At 41.5% G+C, this 16,435-nt stretch overlaps 1 long non-coding RNA gene across 1 annotated transcript; it reads left to right on the plus strand.

Annotated features, from left to right (window-relative positions):
• Positions 1–715: 715 nt before the first annotated feature.
• LOC135698998 (uncharacterized) lies at positions 716–1,500 on the plus strand. Its single transcript, XR_010517508.1, has 3 exons — positions 716–1,149; positions 1,214–1,283; positions 1,417–1,500. It is a non-coding gene; the product is annotated as an uncharacterized LOC135698998 (long non-coding RNA).
• The last annotated feature ends 14,935 nt before the right edge of the window (positions 1,501–16,435 follow it).

The following is a 16,435-nucleotide window of genomic DNA, read 5'->3' on the forward strand; positions in this document are numbered from 1 at the left end:
ATTTGATAACGGCACAAAAGCATTAGTAAACAAACTTTCTAAGACCCTTTACACGCAAACCAAAGTACGCCCACGCAAACCAATACCACTTTCGGAAAGGCGAGAGTTGCCCCTATCCGATGATAATGTTGGTTTGCGTAAACGTACTTTGGTTCGCGTGTGAAGGGCCTTAAAAAGTTTGATTACAAAAGCATTTGTGCCGTTATCAAATGTTATGCCTGATTTGAAGTTTGGGTTGTGTCGTTTGACGTATAAACGATCAAATTTGAACGTTTACACGTCAAACGACACAACCCAAATGTCAAATCATATGTTCCCTACCAAAAACTCAGCCAGATTGTGGCGGCCATACACACCAAATTTCATAAATCTAGTTCGGTACTTTTTTTGCTGGATTGGTTCTGTAAAATACAATTTTAACCGAAAGCTTTGTAAAAAATATTGTTTTACCAATTTTCCGCAATCAAAATTGCTGAATTTCCGTAATTTACTGAAATTTACCATAAACTGTAATTAAAAATTACTGATTAAAACTGTAAATGGCTGAAATTCCGCAATACTGTAAAAATTGTGACGAATGAACTGTAAACCCAATATTTTACAAAAACAAACAGTAACTGCTGTGTAACCGATGGTTCCATAATGTGGGCTTGTGACTCTATCACAAGTGCACTCAGAATCGACTGTATAACAGTGTTGTAGATTGTCCTAAATCCAACTCTGCTGTTGGTCGCTCACTTTCCCATACCTTTCCATTCGCCTGCGGTACCACTCACTCTCATCAAACTGGTTGACAGCAGGCGCTCTGCCGAAAAGGTTGTCCATATATGGGGTAAGGGGAGAGACAACGACGGGTGAAATAAATATGTAAATACAGCAACATTTCGGGTCTGCTCGTATTTCGTGGTTTTTTGCGGATTATTGCTTGGCATGCTAGCAGGAGTCAGGTGAATTCTGTTTCAACCGCACTCGGGAACAGACTCAGTGCGCGACGTGCTAATTTTCCCAAAGGTTCGCTGAAAGGGCGAGGTAAAAATGTGTAGTGTGGTTTTTTTTAAATAGTGTGTTTTGTTTAATTACAGGTCTAGGGCTAGTAAAAAGAAAAGTTAGTAGTGTCAGTCGTGTTTAAAAATTTCGTTAGTAAAAGTGGTTAGTAGTGCTAGCTGTAAAATTAGAACTGAAAATAATGTGTTATATTGTTCTTTAATGTTAGGGTAGTTCGACCAATTGTCACCCCAAACTGACGGTTGACTGTTACCGTGCAGATAATTCTAAAAGAAAAGGTAAATTTATGTACATTTATTGTAAATTTGTGAAAAAAATTATGTATTGTATGAGTAATTATGTGGTTGGTTTGGTTTTGAAAGGGGCAGGCTAATTAAATGTGTATGGCGAGGTGCTAATAAGCGTGGTTAGGTCCACAAAGGGCCTTTTTCTTTTCTTTGGCAGCATTTGTCCTGGAGCGAGCGCCATTGTGTTCGAGGTCAAAGGACAAGCCCGGCATTATTCGCGAAGCCATTTTGCAAAGGCCAAGTTGCAGCGGTAAGTCCATTGTGACACGCGTTCGGGATTGGTCCTCCAGCTGGGTTCAGGAGAACCAGCTTGGAGCAGTGCAGCAGTCGCTACCGCGGGTTCTAACGAGCCAATATCGTCCCGCTTCTTTCTCTTCCGCCACCCTCTATGCTGTTTTGGTTGCCACCGCTCCGCGAACTGCATGCACCGGGCGAGTTATCACGCAATCGCCACGCAGTCACCAGAATTAGACCAATTAGTGATTCGCCAGAATAACCACCACCCGCTTCATCACCGCCACCATCGCCCCATCGCCACCACCACCGCCACTGCCGAGAAACCCCGAAAACGAAGCCAAACCGCAAGTAAAATGTGACGTCACAATGTTAAAAACTATGTATCGTAAAATCTAGAATATAATGCTATTGTACATGTAATTTTCTTAGTCCAGAACTTTTCATACTAGTTGAAAATCTCACTACCATTTCTTTTGTGTATCGTTCTCCGGACTCGAAAGGAGTCTTCATGCCTCCTTCCCTTTGTGGTTTATTCAGTAGGAAATTGACTCTGTGGCTTTTGAGCATAGAAAACCATAAGTGAATCATTCATGTTTTCTTTCCCCTTTGCCCTGTTTATGGACAATACCCTATCGTCGTGAGTGACTACTGACAGCATAGATTGAAGAGTGAGAGTGGTATACCGTATTCCTTCCTTCCGACCCTGTTGATAACTTTTTCCACTGAGTAGCTGAGGGGTTTACAAATTGGCGCCCAACATAAAAATAATTTCATTGATTTTTCAGGAATTTCGGTTACAGTATCTCTCTCTTCCAGACCGAGGGAGGAAAAAACAGTAAAAACTGTTTAATTGTTTTGCGTTCTCCAAACGACAATTGCAAGTGATTATTATTAGTATTCAGCATGCAGTTAGTAATTATTGGTTATTAGAATTTTGCATGCAATTCAGTTAATTACAATTACGAGTTCTTTTTGAAGCACTGAAGCCCCCCTAGGATTCTCAATTTTCGTTGATTTGTTTTGTTGTTTTTTCATCGCTGGTTTTGTTGATTTTTTGGTATCAGTTAGAATAAAATTAATTCAATTAATATGATTTGCAGATCTGAGAAGCTTTCGTGGATGTTGGAACCGTTCCGGATGTAACGAGTGGGCCCTAGAATCAAGAAGGCTGCTTTGAAAACCGTCCTGGAGTCTGGTTAAATCAAATCACGACTGAGAAGGGTGAGTACAGTTGGATATAAGAGTGAGTCTGGAAAGGGCCCAGACGTTGATCTAGCCGTGATTCGAACACTCGTTACTTCCTGAAGGTTCCAACCACCTGAAAGATTCTTAGATATGGATGCTGAAATCCAGATAAAATATCGAACCCTTTTGGTTCACCATCTAGAAAAGGAAGAGGTTGAATTTGAACTAGAGGTTAGAGCAGTTCAATTCGAGAAAGAGGAAAGTTTATCGGTAATCCGAAGACGTTTGCGGGAAAAGTTGAAGAGGGAAAGAGGCGACCCGGAAGAAGTTGATTTTGCAATCTGTGAAACTCGTACGGTAGATGGAGAAATCAGGTTGATAGATGGAAAGATTAAAGAAATTCGAGATTATTTGGAGAAGAAGAAAGAGTTCGAAGGCGTTAGGGATGCGTTAGGGACACGATTAGTGCACTATTTTGCTCGATGTTCGGCCATTCAAAGTTCCGCCGAAGAGGACCATGATCTAGAAGATCTGGACAGGCTTCTAGGTACTATTCGTCGGTTGTATAGCACATTTTTTACGATGTTTTCTCCGATTGATTCGATTCGCAAGGAAGTAATGCTGCAGATAACGAATTCTCTGACCCAGCTGCAATTAGGTCAACCAGGTTCACGCAATGTTATGCGAGTGTCACAAGAGACTCAGACAGAGGATACGGAAGTAGAATCTCAGGTGATTGTGGGATATCGACAATCGAAACCAGGAGGTAGTCAACAACGACGTCAGCTTCGTTCCAGTGTAGAACAACCATCTTCTTCTAACTTGTTTGATGTTCTCCCAAGTTTGATGGAACCCTCTGGATCAGGTCCAGGCCGCCGGAATACTAGGGAGCAAATCGTGAATAGGATTGATCTGTCGGGTAAGAATCCCTCGAAGATTTCAAAGGTGGTAGATTCCGATCCCGGGTCTGACTCTTCGTTATCCGCATCTCCGCCAAGGAGGTCGAAACCAAGGTCTCGTGGTTACAATACTCGGCGAACTAAACCAGTGTCGGACTGGAATTTGCGTCGATATGATGGTAGAGATGGAGGTCAAGGTTTGATGCGGTTTATTAAGGAGGTGGAATTTTATGCAAAATCGGAAAGCGTTTCTGATAAAGAATTGTTTCGCTCAGCGATTCATCTTTTTACCGGGATGGCCAAAGTTTGGTTCATGCAAGGGGTTGAAAATGAAGATTTTACGTCTTGGCAGGAGTTAGTAGCAGAAATGAAAAAGGAATTTTTGAGCCCGGACCACGATCACGTGAGCGAGTTTAGAGCTGTTGACAGGAAACAAAGATCTAAAGAAAAGTTTCAGGATTTCTTCTTTGATATTCAAAAAATTTTCAATTCACTTACGAAACCAATTTCAGAAAAAAAGAAATTTGAGATCGTGTTTAGAAATTTGAGAGCGGATTACAAAGGACATGTAGTAGCTGCTCAAATTGACAATCTTGCAGATCTGAAACCTTTTGGTCGCAAACTGGATGCCACTTTTTGGTATAAGTATGAGACCCGTAACCAAGACGAACAACCTTCTAGGAATCGTTCCCAAGTTAATGAATTGAGATCATATACGAAATCGAAACCAAACAGGGATGGAGATCAGTCGGCAAAATCACGATGGGATCAGAAAGGAGCGGATAAACCAAATAGGGAAAAAGGAGACAGAAAGCCGGCGTGCGATCAGCAGTCTGGAGATGATGAGAACGGTAAAAAGGCGGTGTCTGATGGGATGAAGGTTTTACTGGATAAGTACATTCCACCCAAGCCCGGCATGTGTTATAACTGTCGCCTTCCAGGTCATCACCAATCAGAGTGCGAGCGCCCCAAGCATAAATTCTGCTACAAGTGTGGTTTCCACAACGTGGAGACTAAATCTTGCCCTTTCTGTGCAAAAAACGCTTAAGTTCCCGTCTGGAGGGGCAGACGGCAGCTGAGTACGATAAGAAAACCCCTAGTAATCCCGATCTTAGTCTTCTTTCATTAGGTTTGCGGCAAGTTGGTAACGACGAATATATACACTCCTCCAATATAGAAATTAACGAGCATTTTCTAAAAATCGCGGACGATGATAGACCCTTTGTAAAAGTAGAAATCCTGGATGTTCCTCTGATTGGATTGCTGGATAGTGGTGCGAATCGCAGCATTTTAGGTTATGGTTCAAGTTTTCTACTTAAAACGTGCCGTTTGCGTTTACAACCCGTCCACATCGATATCGCTACCGCCAGTGGGCAAAAGTTGGAAGTTTCAGGATGCGTAGATCTGCCAGTTACGTTCAATGGTATAACAAAGATTCTATCAGCTCTAGTTATTCCATCTGTTAAACGCAAACTGATCTTAGGATCAGACTTTTGGCAGTCGTTTGGAATCGTGCCAACCATTGCGTCCACCGATTGTCCCAGTTCCGTAGAAGAGCTACGAGAACATACGGTGGAATCCTCTTTAACAGAAGAGCAGATGGAAAAACTAGAAGAAGTGAAGAAGTTGTTCAAACCCGCAGTAGAAGGTCGTCTAGAGTCAACGGCGATGATTAGCCATCGAATCGAGCTGTCGGACGAAGCGAAGAAGCTTCCTCCGGTGCGCATAAACCCGTTTCCAACCTCCCCCGCTAGGCAAGAGAAGATAAATCAAGAACTAGACAGTATGTTGAAGTGTGGGATTATTGAACGGTCATACAGTGACTGGTCACTCCGCCTTGTCCCAGTGGACAAGCCAGATGGTTCAGTCCGCTTATGTCTAGATGCCCGGAAGCTCAACGAGCGAACTGTTCGGGACTCTTACCCTCTCCCACACGCCGATAGAATCCTGAGTCGTTTAGGTCCGAGTAGTTACATCTCAACGATAGATTTGTCGAAGGCTTTTCTTCAGGTTCCACTACATCCACGCTCTAGGAAATACACCGCGTTCTCGGTGCTAGGAAGAGGGCTGTTCCAGTTCACTCGAATGCCCTTCGGTCTAGTGAACAGCCCGGCAACCTTGTCGAGATTGATGGATCGGGTCCTCGGCGGGAGTGAGCTAGAACCAAACGTGTTTGTTTATCTCGATGACATCATCGTGATAAGCAACACGTTTGAGGAGCACCTGGACAGGCTCAAGGAGTTGGCATCTAGACTCAGAGCCGCTAACCTGTCCATCAACTTACAGAAGTCGAAGTTTTGTGCGTCGGAAGTCCCGTACTTGGGGTATATTTTGAGTAAGAACGGACTTCGCCCAAATCCAGATCGTGTCGAAGCCATTTTCAATTTCGAACGTCCAAAGTCGCTGCGAGCATTGCGGAGATTTCTAGGTATGTGCAACTACTATCGGCGGTTTATAGCCACTTTTAGTGAGATTGTACGCCCATTAACTGATCTGCTCAAAGATCAACCGAAAGTCGTGAAGTGGAACGAGTCAGCTGAAGCGTCGTTTGTCAAAATTAAGGAGTTGTTGATCAGCGCTCCCATATTGACGAACCCCGACTTTTCCAAGCCGTTTTCTATCCACTGTGACGCTAGCGATTCCGCCATTGCCGGAGTTCTGACCCAGACGTACGATGACATCGACAAGCCGGTCGCCTACTTTTCGCAAAAATTAGGTGCCACACAGCAGCGATATGCCGCCACCGAGAAGGAGGCCTTAGCAGTCCTGAGGTCATTGGAAAAATTTCGGTGTTACATCGAAGGTTCACGGTTCACGATAATTACCGACGCGTCGGCTTTGACGTACATCCTTCGGAGCAGCTGGAAAACATCCTCTCGATTATGTCGATGGAGCCTCGAATTGCAAAAACACGATATGGAAATCCACCATCGCAAAGGAGTCGATAACATCGTGCCTGACGCTTTGTCCAGGGCCGTGGAAGAGGTCAGTGCAGCATCGGCCAAGTCCGATTGGTACAATTATATGACGCAGAAGGTTATTGAGGAACCGGAAAACTTCAAGGACTTTCTGGTGGAGAATGGTATTTTGAAGAAGTTCGTCTCCAGTCCCGAGAACATTGACTACCGTTTTGAGTGGAAGATTTGCGTTCCATTCGCGTTGAGAGAGAAGGTTTTGTTTGAGGAACATGATGAGGCCGTTCACATGGGCTACGAGAAGACGCTGGCGAAGATCCGTAGGAAGTACTACTGGCCCCATATGGCGAAGGAAATCAAGGCCTACGTGCAAAAGTGCAGGATCTGCCAAGAAAGCAAACCGAGTAATCAGTCCCAACATCCTGTGATGGGGCAACAGAGGGTTACTACGAAGCCTTTTCAGATCATTGCCCTTGATTTCATTCAATCGCTTCCTAGAAGTAAGACTGGCCATTGTCATCTACTCGTAGTGATGGACCTTTTCTCGAAATATTGTTGGTTGTTTCCACTTCGCAAGATTTCCACCACTCAGGTCAACAAGATCTTGGAGGATAACCTGTTTCGACGATACGCCGTGCCAGAATGCATGATATCGGACAATGCTTCCACGTTTCTATCGAAGGAATTCAAATCCCTCCTAGAAAAGTTCCGCATCCAACATTGGGCTAACTCGCGACACCATTGTCAGGCAAACCCAGTCGAAAGGTTAAATAGGACCATAAATGCGTGCATTCGTACCTACGTCCGATCAGACCAAACTCTCTGGGATACTCGGATATCGGAAGTCGAACACGTATTGAACACAACTCCTCATAGCTCAACTGGATTCTCCCCCTATAGGATCATATTTGGTCATGAAGTAGTTGGAAGGGGTGATGAACATAGAGTCGATAGGGATGAGACGGTAATTTCGGATGAAGCAAGACTAGAAAACAAATCTAAGGTTGATCAGTTTATTCGCGATCTGGTAGTCAAAAACTTACAAAAGCAACACTCGAAAAATTCACAATATTACAACTTACGTCGGAAAAAGCCCGCACCAGTGTATCAAGTCGGTCAGAGAGTCCTCAAAAGAAGCTTCAAACAGTCCTCCGCCGTAGACAAATTCAACGCGAAACTCGCACCGTGTTACACCCCATGTACCGTGAAAGCCAGGATCGGTACAAGCTCGTATGAGTTGGTTGACGATTCCGGAAAACACCTCGGAATCTTCTCCTCCGCCGATTTGAAGCCCGCCACCTGAAACGGAAAGAAAATAGAATGATTACTAGATAGTTTCGCTAGATTTTGTCAATGGGATATTGACGTAAAATAAAAACAGGATACTTAGCTCGCTAGTTTCGGCGAATCCAACTTCCCTTCCTGGAGCTGCAGACCAGAGAGAGAGTCTGAAAGTAAACAAAACAAAAGTTAGGAAAAGAGAATCGAATAGTAGATGTGCATACTAATGGAAAGCTCGTCAAAAATGATTTGTTAGGAGTACTTACCGGAAGAATAAATCCACTTGATCCTTGGAATATTTGTCCATGATGAATTCCCGCAAACCGACCGAATGGCAACAAAACCGATCAATGAAAATTTAACCGGAATTCTCATCGTTTAGAGCTCAAACGAGATAAATTTTCCGCGGACCGACTCGATTTAGAAAAGATAAACAATGACTGACAGCTAATAGTCACTCACGTACTGGAAAGATTCGAAGAGAGTAATCATCGGTTTATTTGCTCTTCCAAAGAGGAAGAGAAAGCATAGATGCGATGTAAACAACACCGTAAAGATAGTTTTTGGTTTTTACCAAAGGTAAAAAGATAGAAAAAGTAGGTTTTTATTGGTAATTCATTCAAGGAAAATGATGCATGTATCATTTTCAGGCGGTCGGAGGGGTATTGTAACCGATGGTTCCATAATGTGGGCTTGTGACTCTATCACAAGTGCACTCAGAATCGACTGTATAACAGTGTTGTAGATTGTCCTAAATCCAACTCTGCTGTTGGTCGCTCACTTTCCCATACCTTTCCATTCGCCTGCGGTACCACTCACTCTCATCAAACTGGTTGACAGCAGGCGCTCTGCCGAAAAGGTTGTCCATATATGGGGTAAGGGGAGAGACAACGACGGGTGAAATAAATATGTAAATACAGCAACATTTCGGGTCTGCTCGTATTTCGTGGTTTTTTGCGGATTATTGCTTGGCATGCTAGCAGGAGTCAGGTGAATTCTGTTTCAACCGCACTCGGGAACAGACTCAGTGCGCGACGTGCTAATTTTCCCAAAGGTTCGCTGAAAGGGCGAGGTAAAAATGTGTAGTGTGGTTTTTTTTAAATAGTGTGTTTTGTTTAATTACAGGTCTAGGGCTAGTAAAAAGAAAAGTTAGTAGTGTCAGTCGTGTTTAAAAATTTCGTTAGTAAAAGTGGTTAGTAGTGCTAGCTGTAAAATTAGAACTGAAAATAATGTGTTATATTGTTCTTTAATGTTATGGTAGTTCGACCAATTGTCACCCCAAACTGACGGTTGACTGTTACCGTGCAGATAATTCTAAAAGAAAAGGTAAATTTATGTACATTTATTGTAAATTTGTGAAAAAAATTATGTATTGTATGAGTAATTATGTGGTTGGTTTGGTTTTGAAAGGGGCAGGCTAATTAAATGTGTATGGCGAGGTGCTAATAAGCGTGGTTAGGTCCACAAAGGGCCTTTTTCTTTTCTTTGGCAGCATTTGTCCTGGAGCGAGCGCCATTGTGTTCGAGGTCAAAGGACAAGCCCGGCATTATTCGCGAAGCCATTTTGCAAAGGCCAAGTTGCAGCGGTAAGTCCATTGTGACACGCGTTCGGGATTGGTCCTCCAGCTGGGTTCAGGAGAACCAGCTTGGAGCAGTGCAGCAGTCGCTACCGCGGGTTCTAACGAGCCAATATCGTCCCGCTTCTTTCTCTTCCGCCACCCTCTATGCTGTTTTGGTTGCCACCGCTCCGCGAACTGCATGCACCGGGCGAGTTATCACGCAATCGCCACGCAGTCACCAGAATTAGACCAATTAGTGATTCGCCAGAATAACCACCACCCGCTTCATCACCGCCACCATCGCCCCATCGCCACCACCACCGCCACTGCCGAGAAACCCCGAAAACGAAGCCAAACCGCAAGTAAAATGTGACGTCACAATGTTAAAAACTATGTATCGTAAAATCTAGAATATAATGCTATTGTACATGTAATTTTCTTAGTCCAGAACTTTTCATACTAGTTGAAAATCTCACTACCATTTCTTTTGTGTATCGTTCTCCGGACTCGAAAGGAGTCTTCATGCCTCCTTCCCTTTGTGGTTTATTCAGTAGGAAATTGACTCTGTGGCTTTTGAGCATAGAAAACCATAAGTGAATCATTCATGTTTTCTTTCCACTTTGCCCTGTTTATGGACAATACCCTATCGTCGTGAGTGACTACTGACAGCATAGATTGAAGAGTGAGAGTGGTATACCGTATTCCTTCCTTCCGACCCTGTTGATAACTTTTTCCACTGAGTAGCTGAGGGGTTTACAGCTGTACGAGATTTTTGTAAAAATTACTGAACATTTGTAAACTTCATAATATCAAACCCAACTTTTGCTGCCATTTTTAAGATGAGTTTTCTTCTGTGCTCCGTTGTTAAACGTAAGTACTTTATTTTTTACTACAATCCATTCGCTGAAAATATAATTCTTTTTCATTACTGGGCTTTCAGGTGCCATGGACTTTAGGCTCGACATTAAGGGGAAGCTCACCGCTCCGAAAAAAATAATTACGTTTTGATTTTTCTAAAAATATTGGAAAAAGATATCAAAAATCTAAAAAAATCACATTTTGTCTAATTTTTCAAAGAAAATTCACGTGCAAAAACATTTTGTATGAGTTATTATGGCATAAAGTTGGACTCAAAAAACCACAAAACATCGATTTTTCGGTTTTGCTGAAAGTCCAATTTTTTATGATGAGATAGAAAAAATATTTTTACATGTAATTTTTGAAAAAAATCTAGGGAAGAAACTGATTTTCTTGGATTTTTTATATTTTTTTCCAATATTTTTAGAAAAATAAAATTTATCGAAATTATTTTTTTTATTTTCGGGCCGGTAAGCTTCCCCTTAAGCGACCTAATGTCCTCCTCAACAGGCAACAAGCGAGTTTGTGTGTGGTATACTGAGAGAGAATATTATTTTTTAGCGGACTCACGATGAAAATACAAAAACAAAAATAAAAGTTTCTGAGCCAAATGAATCTTTTCGTTTATTTAAAGAAAGAAATAATGCAGTGAGATATAAACCACACTTTTGCAATGTCTACGAGCCACATCCTTTCACCACGCATTTCCTCGACAATTTGCAAGTTAAAATTCGGAAATTTCAAAATATATTTTTTTCGAAAAGTGCTTTCGACTAAGGCTCTGAACCATTTGGTGGATTATTTTAACTTTTGGTTAAAATTTGACAGATGAAAAGTTATCGATTAACCCTGCTATCCGAGCGTGGTTACTTCTGACAGACAAGAAGTTAAATTTTGACGACCGTGGCTCGAAAACCGGTCGATCGACAGCACGGGGATTTTCGAACATAAGAAATAACTTTCGAAATGTCACTTTTAACCACGAGTTAAATTTAACTCGGCAAATGGTTCACAGCCTAAGTGCTTGTAAACAGTACCACTGAACTGTCAAAAAGGTTCAGCCGATTAACACTGAATTCATTTGTGACGTCACGCTGCAGTACCTTGCTATATTCATAGTCTGGCGGATATAATCTCGGGAACCAATTGAGCTGTCAAATGACGGAATCAATCGAGCAAATCACGACCAACAACAGAAAAGAGCACATCAGCTATTGCGAACAAATTTTCGGAAACCCTTTTCTCGGGACTCAAGGCTCATCTACGCAAACTAACACCAAACTTAGGTTGAGGAAAGTTTCCCCTATCTGATGATGCCGGTAATTTCCCAACAAACAATTTTAGCTGCAACTTAGCTTATACAGGCAAAAATTAGCTGCATTAGGCAAATTTTGGCTGTATAAGCTAATCTGCAGCTAAACTTGTTTGTTGGGTTGCGTTCGATTGGCGAGGAAACAATAATCAACGTTTTGTTTATAAGAGTTGATAGTACCTTTTTAAGTGTTGGTCTAAAATATATTGAGTTGGTTCCGCTTTTTGATAGATTGAAATTCTATGTGCCAGACTATGAATATAGCGACTATACGTCGAACCATCCCCTTGGCATGCAACACTGTTGTAACAACAGAAACACATTCGACAGCTCAAACTTGTTCACCTCGAGGAAATCGAAAAACTTTTTTTTTCTTCAAAATCCCCGCTATTCTTCATGTAACCGTCCTCCGCTTGCAGACGATTGAACAGTTCCACCTCCACTTCGCAGTGGTATTGTTCCACAGTCAACGCCACGGATGAAGAACCACATGCAGCTTTCTGGAAACCATCCGACGGAGTAAAACTAATGTACCGGCATGCACCAGTCTTCTTGGAACCGATTTGGTTTGGTTTGCTTATTTTGGGGAAATTTCCATACAGCATTAGTTATGTTAGGCTGCATACATAAATTTACTTTTATCACGCTTCGTTTTCTTGCACAATCACAAATAAAAAATCACAAAAGTCATTAAATCTTCAGGGTTGCCAAACTCAGGGATACTTGTTTGACACGCTTTGGCAGAGCGACTGGCATAGCTTTCGGCACAGCGAAAACTATCGGCACAGATTGAGGTGTGTAGAGTTGATTTCCCCTAAGGTGTAAAGGAATTCTAGGCTTTAATCGAAGACTACACATCAAGAAGACTGGCAGACAGTAACGGCAACGCCTTTTCTGAGCAAAAGTGGAACCTGTGTATGAAGGTGTGTTAATTCACGAGTGCATTCACACACGTAGGTAGAAATAAATAGCTGTCAACTATTGGTTTTGTTATGATTGTCGTAAAAAGTGAAACGTCTCTATCTTTGCTTTATACTGACAACGGATAAAATGCCAGCTGAAATTGAACAGCTGCGTGAGTATAATTGTTTTGAAAATTAAAACTATGGCAATGATGCCATTCACAATGATGGTGGGACCTTCCTCGATCATTAATTTGCTATCTCAGAATTATCTTCCACTTTTCCTAAGCCCTTTAGTAATCCATTTATGGCCATTCGTATGGTAAAATGCATGCCTGTTCCACACGGCGGGGGAGTTAAGTTGTGACGCTCGGCAACTTGGCACAGTACTCGCTGACCATTTGAATGTCACTGGCCAATCCGACATTGTTGTTATCATTCTCTGGAAGGGGTCGGTCGATTCCAAGCATTGTTAAAGCATACAGAGGATCACGGTGGTTTCATGTTCTGACAGCATCTAAAATGGAAATATATTCTTTGTAGTCCTTCAACCTTTCATTTTCATTTTCTCCAACATTAAATCCTACTACGCCTTCCGTTGGATCGTGATGTAGGTATCGGATTATTCTTCTTTTTGAATCCTTGCATTTTCAGCAGCTTCCGAATGACGGTAGTGCACTCAATGCTGGTGGAAAGCAGGCTTCCGGAAATCTCACGCGTACACAAATGCGACAGCGAGCTGTGAGACGGAGCGTCGCATGACTCTCAAATCCATGGTGTGCTACATTATTGTACAAAAGAGAGACCAGAACGATGCGCGCGACAAGCTACACGCTCTCAACAAATTCGAGCGTTTCAATTTTTGTTTGTCTCATCGCATTGCTCTCTCAATGCGACGCATGTATTCAATCACATGCGACTGTTTCATTGAAACATCTCAATGTGCTGTTTCGCATGCTTTGACTCTCGCGGTCCCATCATAAGTGATGTTGTCGGGTGACGAGATAAGGGACTGCAAGGGTTTGTTCACAGAAGACTTGTGGCCCTTTGCACATGTGGATTTTGAAATGGGGTAAAGTTTTTAGATGGTTCTAGAAATATCTTCTAGTATAGATTCAAGCAGACTCAACTCATGGTTCCAGAGATATACTGGAATCACCGTAAGATCACCACTAATGATCCTAGGAAGACGCAATTGCTTGTCGAAAGGATGCTAAAGGAAGGTAAAGGAAGGCTACGTGAGCGGTGGATGGCAACCTTACGGTAGTTGGGATACCGTTATCATGTTAGCACCCAAATAATACCGGAATATCTGTGGAACTATGTGTCCTTCAACAAGTCCTTATGCGGAAATCTTCTAAAATACATTTTTTTGGAGGCCTCTTTCAGCCCATTTGGTGGAAAAATAAACAAGTTATTGCGCATTTGCACCAAATTAAACTCAGAATCCCTCAGAATACTTTTACTCAAACCAGTAAAAATATAAATGGACGATTTTGAATGTAAAACAGCACTATACTATACAAGATCATATGGTCGGCCTTAAGTCAGAAGGGACTAAGTAGCAAAATAAAAACAAAAAATTAGTTAATGATATCATAAGATCAAGAATTCCCTCAGCTAGATTTCACTTTTTCAGCCAGATTTGAAAAATTAGAGTAGCACGAGAAAACAGTCAAATGATTTTTCCCATTACATAAGACACAATATTGAACAGCCAATTTTAAATTCGTTTTTCTCAAAGTCAAATAAAAAATTCACATTTCGGTCTGACTTGACCGATCATATCAACACGCTAGTAATGATAGAACTCTGAAGATTACTATTTTTATTTGTCTGGCTTGAGTGAACACTATTTTAAGGGATTATTTTCAACGCAGAAGTGTAGTTTGCTGCAAAAACGTTGGTGGTGACTGCTCATTGCATACAACAAGTCTTAAAAATTAACCAAGTTTAACATGTTGTAAATGTGTTCTGTCAGATCAATTGAGTTGAAATTTTTGACACAAAACTTGCTTTTCCATTGATCTTTGTCCGATCAGCTATGCACAAATTTTATTTTTATTGTCACCTTCCAGCAGGTGCTTCAAAAAATTTGGTATTTCTTACACGTGAAATTCAACATATTTGTAGTTTTGCGTCAAAATTTCAGCCCAATTGATCATAACAGAACACATTTATAACATGTTAAACTTGGCCAGTTTGTATGAAAACGACCTTTGTCCGATCAACTTTGCACCACAGTGTACGTAGGTACGAAATGCTGGATTAAGGTTAAAGTAATAAATTTAGGAACAATTTGTGTCATATCTGTATTACGGATTGTTGCTAAGCTTCTTGCTTCAGGAATTGTATTGAATACCTGTTAATCAACAAAACTTACTACGGTAGCAACTGAATTCTTCAGATGTGTTAGCGCTCACAGGATAGTGCATATCAGCCACCATGATGCTGAATTTAAACAATCAATTTGCGGCGACAGATTTCTAAATAGTCCTAGTGTTAGTACCGTGGACCCTCGAGCAAATAAACCACAACTTGATTGTACATTTCGCTTACCAAAGCCACATCTCTTACTTCGTTCGTTATGAATGGGCTATTTTTCAAGTTAATCCTTTAATCAACGAAAATTGCCGCTAGGAAAACTTTGTTGGTCATAACCATCCGACACCTCTTCTCCATGTTCGATAAGAGTGTAGTAGCTAGGTCGCTTTCCATCGTTTCCAAAACAAAACAACACTTTCCCCACATCAAGAACACGAGTTGGTCTTCCAGTTGAGTTTGTTATTTCGATGTCGCATTGAAACGTCGCTTAGCGACGTCTCATTGCGAAAAGCGCATGAGCTTCGGCTCACGCGACGTCGCATGATACTCGTTCTCATGAAACGCATACATCCGGAAATGTGCTGTGCTTACAAAACAGTGCGACACACAGACATTATGAGAATGTGAGATGCGACAAAACTGAAGAGAGAGAAACAGAGTGCTACAAATCTCTTGCGCATGAGACTGCTATGATTATGAGACTATTCGTATTGCGTCTCGCATACGGTAGCGCGCGCACTGGAAGCCTGGGTGGAAGCTGTCAATTCCTTATTATTGATTGCTTCCAACAGGCAAAATAAATAATATTTCGGTTCCTCGTTCACAAGTAAAAATTACTTTCATTAGGTATCGAACCGAGTTTCAATCCTCTACTTGATCCACCATGACAAGTTTTTCGGTTTGGAGTTGGAAAAACACCGGCTTGCTGGGATTAGGATACAAATTGCCGTGAAATTTTGCAGAGCAAAACAAAAACAACAACGAGTACCGTGTTATCATTATTCGTTTCGGTGGCATTAGGTCACACACACAGTCACTGTTAATGAGCAGTCTCACTAACACTTATGCTTCAAAGTTCCATCTTTGTTTGATAGAGGCGCTGTTTTCAGTGATGTTTGCCATTTGTATGGGAGAAGGGAAAAGTTGCCAGTCTTCCTGATTTTTAGTCTTCGCTTTAACTTAAGGGACCACAATAAAGCCCAATATGATTAGATGTTTCTGTCCTAGAATAAAATGTTAAAGTGTGTTACATAGTGTTCAAACAGCGATCGGTGTTTGGTTTCTAATAAAACTTTATTTCAATATTCCACAGTAAATTGCAATTCGCTTATTATGAAGGATCATCATCAACAGGTTTTGTTGTAGTATTTTGTGTTTTAATTTACAATAATTTCGCAAATATTGTAATACACACAGACATGTAATACATAAATCCGGTATGACATAGAGCCACACAATCTCAATCACAGACTGCGGCAACTTTTTTTTTTGTTTTCTTCTTTACGAATAATTTACAATCATATGAACATAAATTAACATATTATCGCATAGTAAAAATCCTTGTTTGAGAACTAACATACATTCCTGCAAAACACTACTTCGGTTTAGGTTTTTCTCCATTTGATGCACTTGCCTCGTAGGTAACGTGTTTCTTATCCTAAACGGGTTCGT

Source organism: Ochlerotatus camptorhynchus, unplaced genomic scaffold, assembly GCF_037179485.1.
Source record: "Ochlerotatus camptorhynchus isolate MF236.1 unplaced genomic scaffold, CSIRO-AGI_Acam_v1.1 ptg000101l, whole genome shotgun sequence".
NCBI lineage: Eukaryota > Metazoa > Arthropoda > Insecta > Diptera > Culicidae > Ochlerotatus > Ochlerotatus camptorhynchus.